The sequence below is a fragment of the Idiotropiscis lumnitzeri genome, unplaced genomic scaffold (genome assembly GCF_059441095.1).
Source record: "Idiotropiscis lumnitzeri isolate Australia: NSW breed Sydney's pygmy pipehorse unplaced genomic scaffold, RoL_Ilum_1.0 HiC_scaffold_121, whole genome shotgun sequence".
NCBI lineage: Eukaryota > Metazoa > Chordata > Actinopteri > Syngnathiformes > Syngnathidae > Idiotropiscis > Idiotropiscis lumnitzeri.
This window is the reverse complement of record NW_028283659.1, coordinates 574,204-583,051: the sequence shown is the minus strand read 5'-3', so window position 1 is coordinate 583,051 and position 8,848 is coordinate 574,204. Positions and strand designations below refer to the sequence as shown.

The window sequence follows — 8,848 nt, the reverse complement described above, 5'->3', positions numbered from 1 at the left end:
GAGCATGTCACAATACAAAAGTCTTTCGCCTTCTTCAGAGTGTCACATGATGGTGTCTTGTGACCCGTCTTTATCAGCTGATGTTCCATGAGGGCGTGACTTACCTGTCACAAGAATGAAGGCAAGTCACGCCCCCCGCTGTCCGTTCACTCCGCCAAGATGCTGGTCCAGGTGGTAGAGAGGATGAAGGCTCCCTTGTCTCTGTTCATGGTTTTTATGCCTCGCTTGCAGATCTCAATGGCCTCTCTGATCCAGCGCTGTTGTTTGTTCTCTTCTGTGCGGATGACCCTGCCCTTCTCCCGGTCCATGATGTGGTTTTCCCTTTTGCAGTGGTCAGTGATTGCTGATTTGTAATGTTCATGTTGTGCTTGTTCTTTTACTGCTCTGATTTTTTTCATTTTTTTGACAGGTAAGCCACACCCTCATGGAACATCAGCTCAAGACACCATCATGCGACACTCTGAAGAAGGCGAAAGACTCGCCGAAACATGTCAGGTAAAAAATTATCCTAAAACATAATTGTCTGCTTTTAATGAATCAGTCAAATATCAATAATAAGAAGACAAAATGAACCTAATACAAATAAATGAATGCTTAATAACTCCCCTGCACATGCTCCTAAAAATCCAAACCTTCACCTGTAAATAAAACGTCCCGACCTGAAGACATCTTAATGTTATTATTTTGTTATACACACAGTGCCGCCAAGTGGAATCAAAATTTTTTTTTTATTTTAATTTTCACGTACTGCACGGTGCCCTTTTGACGAATCCGACTGAAAATTAGTCAGAAAAGACTCTAGACAATGATCTTACTCTCTGCCGAATTTTGTGACGTTTTGGCAAAAGGCGTGGCTATTACGGTGCTGAAAAGTCCGATTGTACTCTGTGGCAACAAAAGCTCCAGCAACATGACTCAGATGATCCTATCTTCTCGAAGTTGCACACATTTGAGGATACTTAAGCCCTGCAGACATCTACCAACTTATTTTTCATCGTAGTAGTAGCGCCACCAACTGCTAATAGCTAATACAAGTTATTTTCTTGGATGTTTTTCTCCGTGCAACTCAACAAGGTCGCCCTCATATATGCTCGGATGACTGTTTCGGGCCATGAGGATGTCATAATACGAAATTTGTCCTTTTTCATGAAAAGTTGTGGGAGTGGCATTGCACTGTTCGTCAATAAAACAACGCTGATTATGAGGTTCTAAATATGAACAACAACTCGTGAAACTTTACACACACATCAGGCCGAGCAAATTTATCAATATTTTATACGTTAGTTGTGCAGCTTTTTTGAAATGGCTCACCATGGCCCTCGAGAAATGTTCAAAAAAGCAGCCCTGGTTGAGTGTTTCACCTCGCTTTTTGTAAATTTTATGGAGTACAGTGAGCCCTCGGTTATCGCGGTTAATGGGGACCGAGACCACCCGCGAAAACTGAAAATCCGCGAAGTAGCGGCCACCTTCAAAAATGCTTAAAAAAAATATACAATATATATAATAAATATATAAATATATATATATATATATATATATATATATAAATATACGGGGGGAGAGAGAGAGACAGAGAGTGAAATTCATGTTATAACAAAAAAAACAAATTATTATTAAAACTTATTATTTTTTTATTCCCCAACCATTCTTTTTGTATTTATTTAATTACTCCGACTTTTACCTGCTGGTACGCCGTCCGGTGTGCCCTGTGAAATGAAAGGTGGCATTCTTTATTTATTTATTCATTTATTCATTCATAACTGACAGCCTCGCGCTCCGCTCGTGCCCGGGCAGAAGAGGTGCTCCAATTCGGCTTAACTGTGACACACGCCCGCCCTCCTCCCCCGGAGCTTCCATTCGGTTAAACTTAGGGGCCGCTTGGCACTGCCCGTGCCCGGGGAAGGTGCTCCTCTTCGGCTTACTGTGACGCGAGCATGCCCTCCTCCTCCGGAGCTTCCATTCGGTTAAACTTAGGGGCCGCTTGGAACCGCCCGTGCCCGGGGAAGGTGCTCCTCTTCGGCTTACTGTGACGCGAGCATGCCCTCCTCCTCCGGAGCTTCCATTCGGTTAAACTCAGGGGCCGCTTGGAACCGCCCGTGCCCGGGGAAGGTGCTCCTCTACGGCTTAACTGCCACGCACGCCGGCCGGAGCTCTGGTACGGTCCGAACCGCGCGAAACGTCGCCACCGATCGTGTCCGGTGGAACGTGCTCTTCTTCGTCCACTCTCCTCTTCGCCCACGCTCTTCTTCGGCGCCCGCCGGCCGTCTAACCGCTCCAGCGCCCCGTCGTGCCGCTCGGCGAAACTACAATGCCCCCGAATATTTTTTAGACCCGCGAAGCACTGAACCCGCGAAAGGTGAACCTCGAAGTAGCGAGGGTTCACTGTATGTATAAGACCAAGACCTACAAAAAAGTCTCTTGGAGCAATGAGCTAGGTTTTACAGGAAGTCGGCCATTTTGAATTTACTTAAAAGGGGGCGGGTCTCCACAATGGACTTTGTGTAGAAATTATTATTGGGGCCCGAGCAGCGACCGCGGCGAGGTCCCTATTGTTTTTGTAGAAAATATTATTACTTTTATTATTATTATTATTATTATTATTATTATTAGGGCCTGAGCAGCGACCGCTGCGAAGTCCCTATTGTTTTTGTAGAAATTATTATTATTATTATTTTTCCGATTGTTCGATCGCATTTTTGACCCCCGAAACATGCACAAAAACTCACCAAACTTGGCAGTCTCATCGGGCATGGCGAAAAATTTGATATTTTTTAACGTCTAATATGAACAGGAAGTGAGTTATGAATTTTTGAAAGTCCGACTTTTGCCCTTTTTTGCATGTTTACAGGGGTCATTCTTTTGCACCCTGATCCTAAAGGCTTCATCTGATTGCCTTAAAGTTCTGTCTGGAGCATCTTAAGACCTGGGACAAACACTGGGGCTAAAATTTTTTGTTTCCGAAATACTATATGACGGGGGCGGGGCTTCAAAGTTTTCACTTAAGATTTCCTTCGCCGCAATGGACAAAATGCTTAATAACTCTCCTGCACGTGCTGCTAAAAATCCAAAACTTCACATGTACATAAAGAGTCGGTACCTGAAGACATCTATATGTTTATATTCAGTTATACACCTTGCGCCAATCAATATAAATTTTTACATTTTGACGTACTGCACGGTGCCCTTTTAACGAATCCGATTGAAAATTGGCTAGAAAAGACTCAAGACATTGATCTTACTCTATCCCTATTTTTATGACTTTCCTTCAAAGGGCGTGGCTATTACGGTGCCGCAGAGTCTGATTATTCTCCGTGGCAACAAAAGTTCCTGCAAAATGATTCAGATGATCCATCTTCTGGAAATCTTTCACATTTGAGGATATTCAGGCCCTGAAGACGGCTGCCAACTTATTTTTGATCGCAGTGGTAGCGCCACCAACTGGTTAAAACAAATACAAATTATTTTCGTTGATGTTTTTCTCCGGGCAGGTTAACAAAATCTACCTTATATTTGCTCGGATGAGTGTTTAGGCCTTGAGCATGTCACAATACGAAAGTCTTTCGCCTTCTTCAGAGTGTCACATGATGGTGTCTTGTGACCCGTCTTTATCAGTTGATGTTCCATGAGGGCGTGACTTACCTGTCACAAGAATGAAGGCAAGTCACGCCCCCCGCTGTCCGTTCACTCCGCCAAGATGCTGGTCCAGGTGGTAGAGAGGATGAAGGCTCCCTTGTCTCTGTTCATGGTTTTTATGCCTCGCTTGCAGATCTCAATGGCCTCTCTGATCCAGCGCTGTTGTTTGTTCTCTTCTGTGCGGATGACCCTGCCCTTCTCCCGGTCCATGATGTGGTTTTCCCTTTTGCAGTGGTCAGTGATTGCTGATTTGTAATGTTCATGTTGTGCTTGTTCTTTTACTGCTCTGATTTTTTCATTTTTTTGACAGGTAAGTCACACCCTCATGGAACATCAGCTCAAGACACCATCATGCGACACTCTGAAGAAGGCGAAAGACTCGCCGAAACATGTCAGGTAAAAAATTAACCTAAAACATAATTGTCTGCTTTTAATGAATCAGTGAAATATCAATAATAAGAAGACAAAATGAACCTAATACAAATAAATGAATGCTTAATAACTCCCCTGCACATGCTCCTAAAAATCCAAACCTTCACCTGTAAATAAAACGTCCCGACCTGAAGACATCTTAATGTTATTATTTTGTTATACACACAGTGCCGCCAAGTGGAATCAAAAATGTGTTTTTATTTTAATTTTCACGTACTGCACGGTGCCCTTTTGACGAATCCGACTGAAAATTAGTCAGAAAAGACTCAAGACAATGATCTTACTCTCTGCCGAATTTTGTGACGTTTTGGCAAAAGGCGTGGCTATTAAGGTGCTGAAAAGTCCGATTGTACTCTGTGGCAACAAAAGCTCCGGCAACATGACTCAGATGATCCTATCTTCTCGAAGTTGTACACATTTGAGGATACTTCAGCCCTGAAGACATCTACCAACTTATTTTACATCGTAGTAGTAGCGCCACCAACTGGTAAAAGCTAATACAAGTTATTTTCTTGGATGTTTTTCTCCGTGCAACTCAACAAGGTCGCCCTCATATATGCTCGGATGACTGTTTCGGCCATGAGGATGTCACAATACGAAATTCGTCCTTTTTCGTGAAAAGTTGTGGGAGTGGCATTGCACTGTTCGGCAATAAAACAAAGCTGATTATGAGGTTCTAAATATGAACGACAACTCGTAAAACTTTACACACACATCAGGCCGAGCAAATTTATCAATATTTTATACGTTAGTTGTGCAGCTTTTTTGAAATGGCTCGCCATGGCCCTCGAGAAATGTTAAAAAAAAGCAGCTCTGGTTGAGTGTTTCACCTCGCTTTTTGTAAATTTTATGGAGTACAGTGAACCCTCGGTTATCGCGGTTAATGGGGACCGAGACCACCCGCGAAAACTGAAAATCCGCGAAGTAGCGGCGCACCTTCAAAAATGCTTAAAAAAAATATACAATATATATAATAAATATATATATATATATATATATATATATATATATATATATATATATATATATATATATATATATATATATATATATATATACGGGGAGAGAGAGAGTGAAATTCATGTTATAACAAAAAAAACAAATTATTATTAAAACGTATTATTTTTTTATTCCCCAGCCATTCTTTTTGTATTTATTTAATTACTCCGACTTTTACCTGCTGGTACGCCGTCCGGTGTGCCCTGTGAAATGAAAGGTAGCATTCTTTATTTATTTATTCATTTATTCATTCATAACTGACAGCCTCGCGCTCCGCTCGTGCCCGGGCAGAAGAGGTGCTCCAATTCGGCTTAACTGTGACACACGCCCGCCCTCCTCCCCCGGAGCTTCCATTCGGTTAAACTTAGGGGCCGCTTGGCACCGCCGTGCCCGGGGAAGGTGCTCCTCTTCGGCTTACTGTGACGCGAGCATGCCCTCCTCCTCCGGAGCTTCCATTCGGTTAAACTTAGGGGCCGCTTGGAACCGCCCGTGCCCGGGGAAGGTGCTCCTCTTCGGCTTACTGTGACGCGAGCATGCCCTCCTCCTCCGGAGCTTCCATTCGGTTAAACTTAGGGGCCGCTTGGAACCGCCCGTGCCCGAGGAAGGTGCTCCTCTTCGGCTTACTGTGACGCGAACATGCCCTCCTCCTCCGGAGCTTCCATTCGGTTAAACTTAGGGGCCGCTTGGCACCGCCCGTGCCCGGGGAAGGTGCTCCTCTACGGCTTAACTGCCACACACGCCGGCCGGAGCTCTGGTACGGTCCGAACCGCGCGAAACGTCGCCACCGATCGTGTCCGGGGGAACGTGCTCTTCTTCGTCCACTCTCCTCTTCGCCCACGCTCTTCTTCGGCGCACGCCGGCCGTCTAACCGCTCCAGCGCCCCGTCGTGCCGCTTGGCGAAACTACAATGCCCCCGAATATTTTTTAGACCCGCGAAGCACTGAACCCGCGACAGGTGAACCACGAAGTAGCGAGGGTTCACTGTATGTATAAGACCAAGACCTACAAAAAAGTCTCTTGGAGCAATGAGCTAGGTTTTACAGGAAGTCGGCCATTTTGAATTTACTTAAAAGGGGGCGGGTCACCACAATGGACTTTGTGTAGAAATTATTATTGGGGCCCGAGCAGCGACCGCGGCGAGGTCCCTATTGTTTTTGTAGAAAATATTATTACTTTTATTATTATTATTATTAGGGCCTGAGCAGCGACCGCTGCGAAGTCCCTATTGTTTTTGTAGAAATTATTATTATTATTATTTTTCCGATTGTTCGATCGCATTTTTGACCCCCGAAACATGCACAAAAACTCACCAAACTTGGCAGTCTCATCGGGCATGGCGAAAAATTTTATATTTTTTAACGTCTAATATGAACAGGAAGTGAGTTATGAATTTTTGAAAGTCCGACTTTTGCCCTTTTTTGCATGTTTACAGGGGTCATTCTTTTGCACCCTGATCCTAAAGGCTTCATCTGATTGCCTTAAAGTTCTGTCTGGAGCATCTTAAGACCTGGGACAAACACTGGGGCTAAAATTTTTTGTTTCCGAAATACTATATGACGGGGGCGGGGCTTCAAAGTTTTCACTTAAGATTTCCTTCGCCGCGATGGACAAAATGCTTAATAACTCTCCTGCACATGCTGCTAAAAATCCAAAACTTCACATGTACATAAAGAGTCGGTACCTGAAGACATCTATATGTTTATATTCAGTTATACACCTTGCGCCAATCAATATCAATTTTTACATTTTGACGTACTGCACGGTGCCCTTTTAACGAATCCGATTGAAAATTGGCTAGAAAAGACTCAAGACATTGATCTTACTCTATCCCTATTTTTATGACTTTCCTTCAAAGGGCGTGGCTATTACGGTGCCGCAGATTCTGATTATTCTCCGTGGCAACAAAAGTTCCTGCAAAATGATTCAGATGATCCATCTTCTGGAAATCTTTCACATTTGAGGATATTCAGGCCCTGAAGACGGCTGCCAACTTATTTTTGATCGCAGTGGTAGTGCCACCAACTGGTTAAAACAAATACAAATTATTTTTGTTGATGTTTTTCTCCGGGCAAGTGAACAAAATCTACCTTATATTTGCTCGGATGAGTGTTTAGGCCTTGAGCATGTCACAATACGAAAGTCTTTCGCCTTCTTCAGAGTGTCACATGATGCTGTCTTGTGACCCGTCTTTATCAGCTGATGTTCCATGAGGGCGTGACTTACCTGTCACAAGAATGAAGGCAAGTCACGCCCCCCGCTGTCCGTTCACTCCGCCAAGATGCTGGTCCAGGTGGTAGAGAGGATGAAGGCTCCCTTGTCTCTGTTCATGGTTTTTATGCCTCGCTTGCAGATCTCAATGGCCTCTCTGATCCAGCGCTGTTGTTTGTTCTCTTCTGTGCGGATGACCCTGCCCTTCTCCCGGTCCATGATGTGGTTTTCCCTTTTGCAGTGGTCAGTGATTGCTGATTTGTAATGTTCATGTTGTGCTTGTTCTTTTACTGCTCTGATTTTTTTCATTTTTTTGACAGGTAAGTCACACCCTCATGGAACATCAGCTCAAGACACCATCATGCGACACTCTGAAGAAGGCGAAAGACTCGCCGAAACATGTCAGGTAAAAAATTAACCTAAAACATAATTGTCTGCTTTTAATGAATCAGTCAAATATCAATAATAAGAAGACAAAATGAACCTAATACAAATAAATGAATGCTTAATAACTCCCCTGCACATGCTCCTAAAAATCCAAACCTTCACCTGTAAATAAAACGTCCCGACCTGAAGACATCTTAATGTTATTATTTTGTTATACACACAGTGCCGCCAAGTGGAATCAAAAATTTGTTTTTATTTTAATTTTCACGTACTGCACGGTGCCCTTTTGACGAATCCGACTGAAAATGAGTCAGAAAAGACTCAAGACAATGATCTTACTCTCTGCCGAATTTTGTGACGTTTTGGCAAAAGGCGTGGCTATTAAGGTGCTGAAAAGTCTGATTGTACTCTGTGGCAACAAAAGCTCCGGCAACATGACTCAGATGATCCTATCTTCTCGAAGTTGTACACATTTGAGGATACTTCAGCCCTGAAGACATCTACCAACTTATTTTACATCGTAGTAGTAGCGCCACCAACTGGTAAAAGCTAATACAAGTTATTTTCTTGGATGTTTTTCTCCGTGCAACTCAACAAGGTCGCCCTCATATATGCTCGGATGACTGCTTCGGCCATGAGGATGTCACAATACGAAATTCGTCCTTTTTCATGAAAAGTTGTGGGAGTGGCATTGCACTGTTCGTCAATAAAACAAAGCTGATTATGAGGTTCTAAATATGAACGACAACTCGTAAAACTTTACACACACATCAGGCCGAGCAAATTTATCAATATTTTATACGTTAGTTGTGCAGCTTTTTTGAAATGGCTCGCCATGGCCCTCGAGAAATGTTAAAAAAAGCAGCTCTGGTTGAGTGTTTCACCTCGCTTTTTGTAAATTTTATGGAGTACAGTGAACCCTCGGTTATCGCGGTTAACGGGGACCGAGACCACCCGCGAAAACTGAAAATCCGCGAAGTAGCGGCGCACCTTCAAAAATGCTTAAAAAAAATATACAATATATATAATAATATATATATATATATATATATATATATATATATATACGGGGAGAGAGAGAGTGAAATTCATGTTATAACAAAAAAAACAAATTATTATTAAAACGTATTATTTTTTTATTCCCCAGCCATTCTTTTTGTATTTATTTAATTACTCCGACTTTTACCTG

General features: G+C 43.0%; 1 protein-coding gene across 2 annotated transcripts in view; it reads left to right on the top strand.

The window, feature by feature from the left end:
• Window positions 1–397: 397 nt before the first annotated feature.
• LOC148315107 (uncharacterized) overlaps window positions 398–8,848 on the top strand; it is a 521,442-nt gene continuing 512,991 nt past the window's right edge. The window contains exons 1-4 of one of the 2 annotated variants that reach the window (XM_088287535.1): window positions 398–495; window positions 3,767–3,867; window positions 3,944–4,029; window positions 7,415–7,678. The gene's annotated coding sequence lies outside the window, so the exon portion shown is untranslated. Of the gene's footprint in view, window positions 496–3,766; window positions 3,868–3,931; window positions 4,030–7,414; window positions 7,679–8,848 lie in introns of those variants that run through there. The other variant, XM_088287537.1, reaches the window with a different exon arrangement.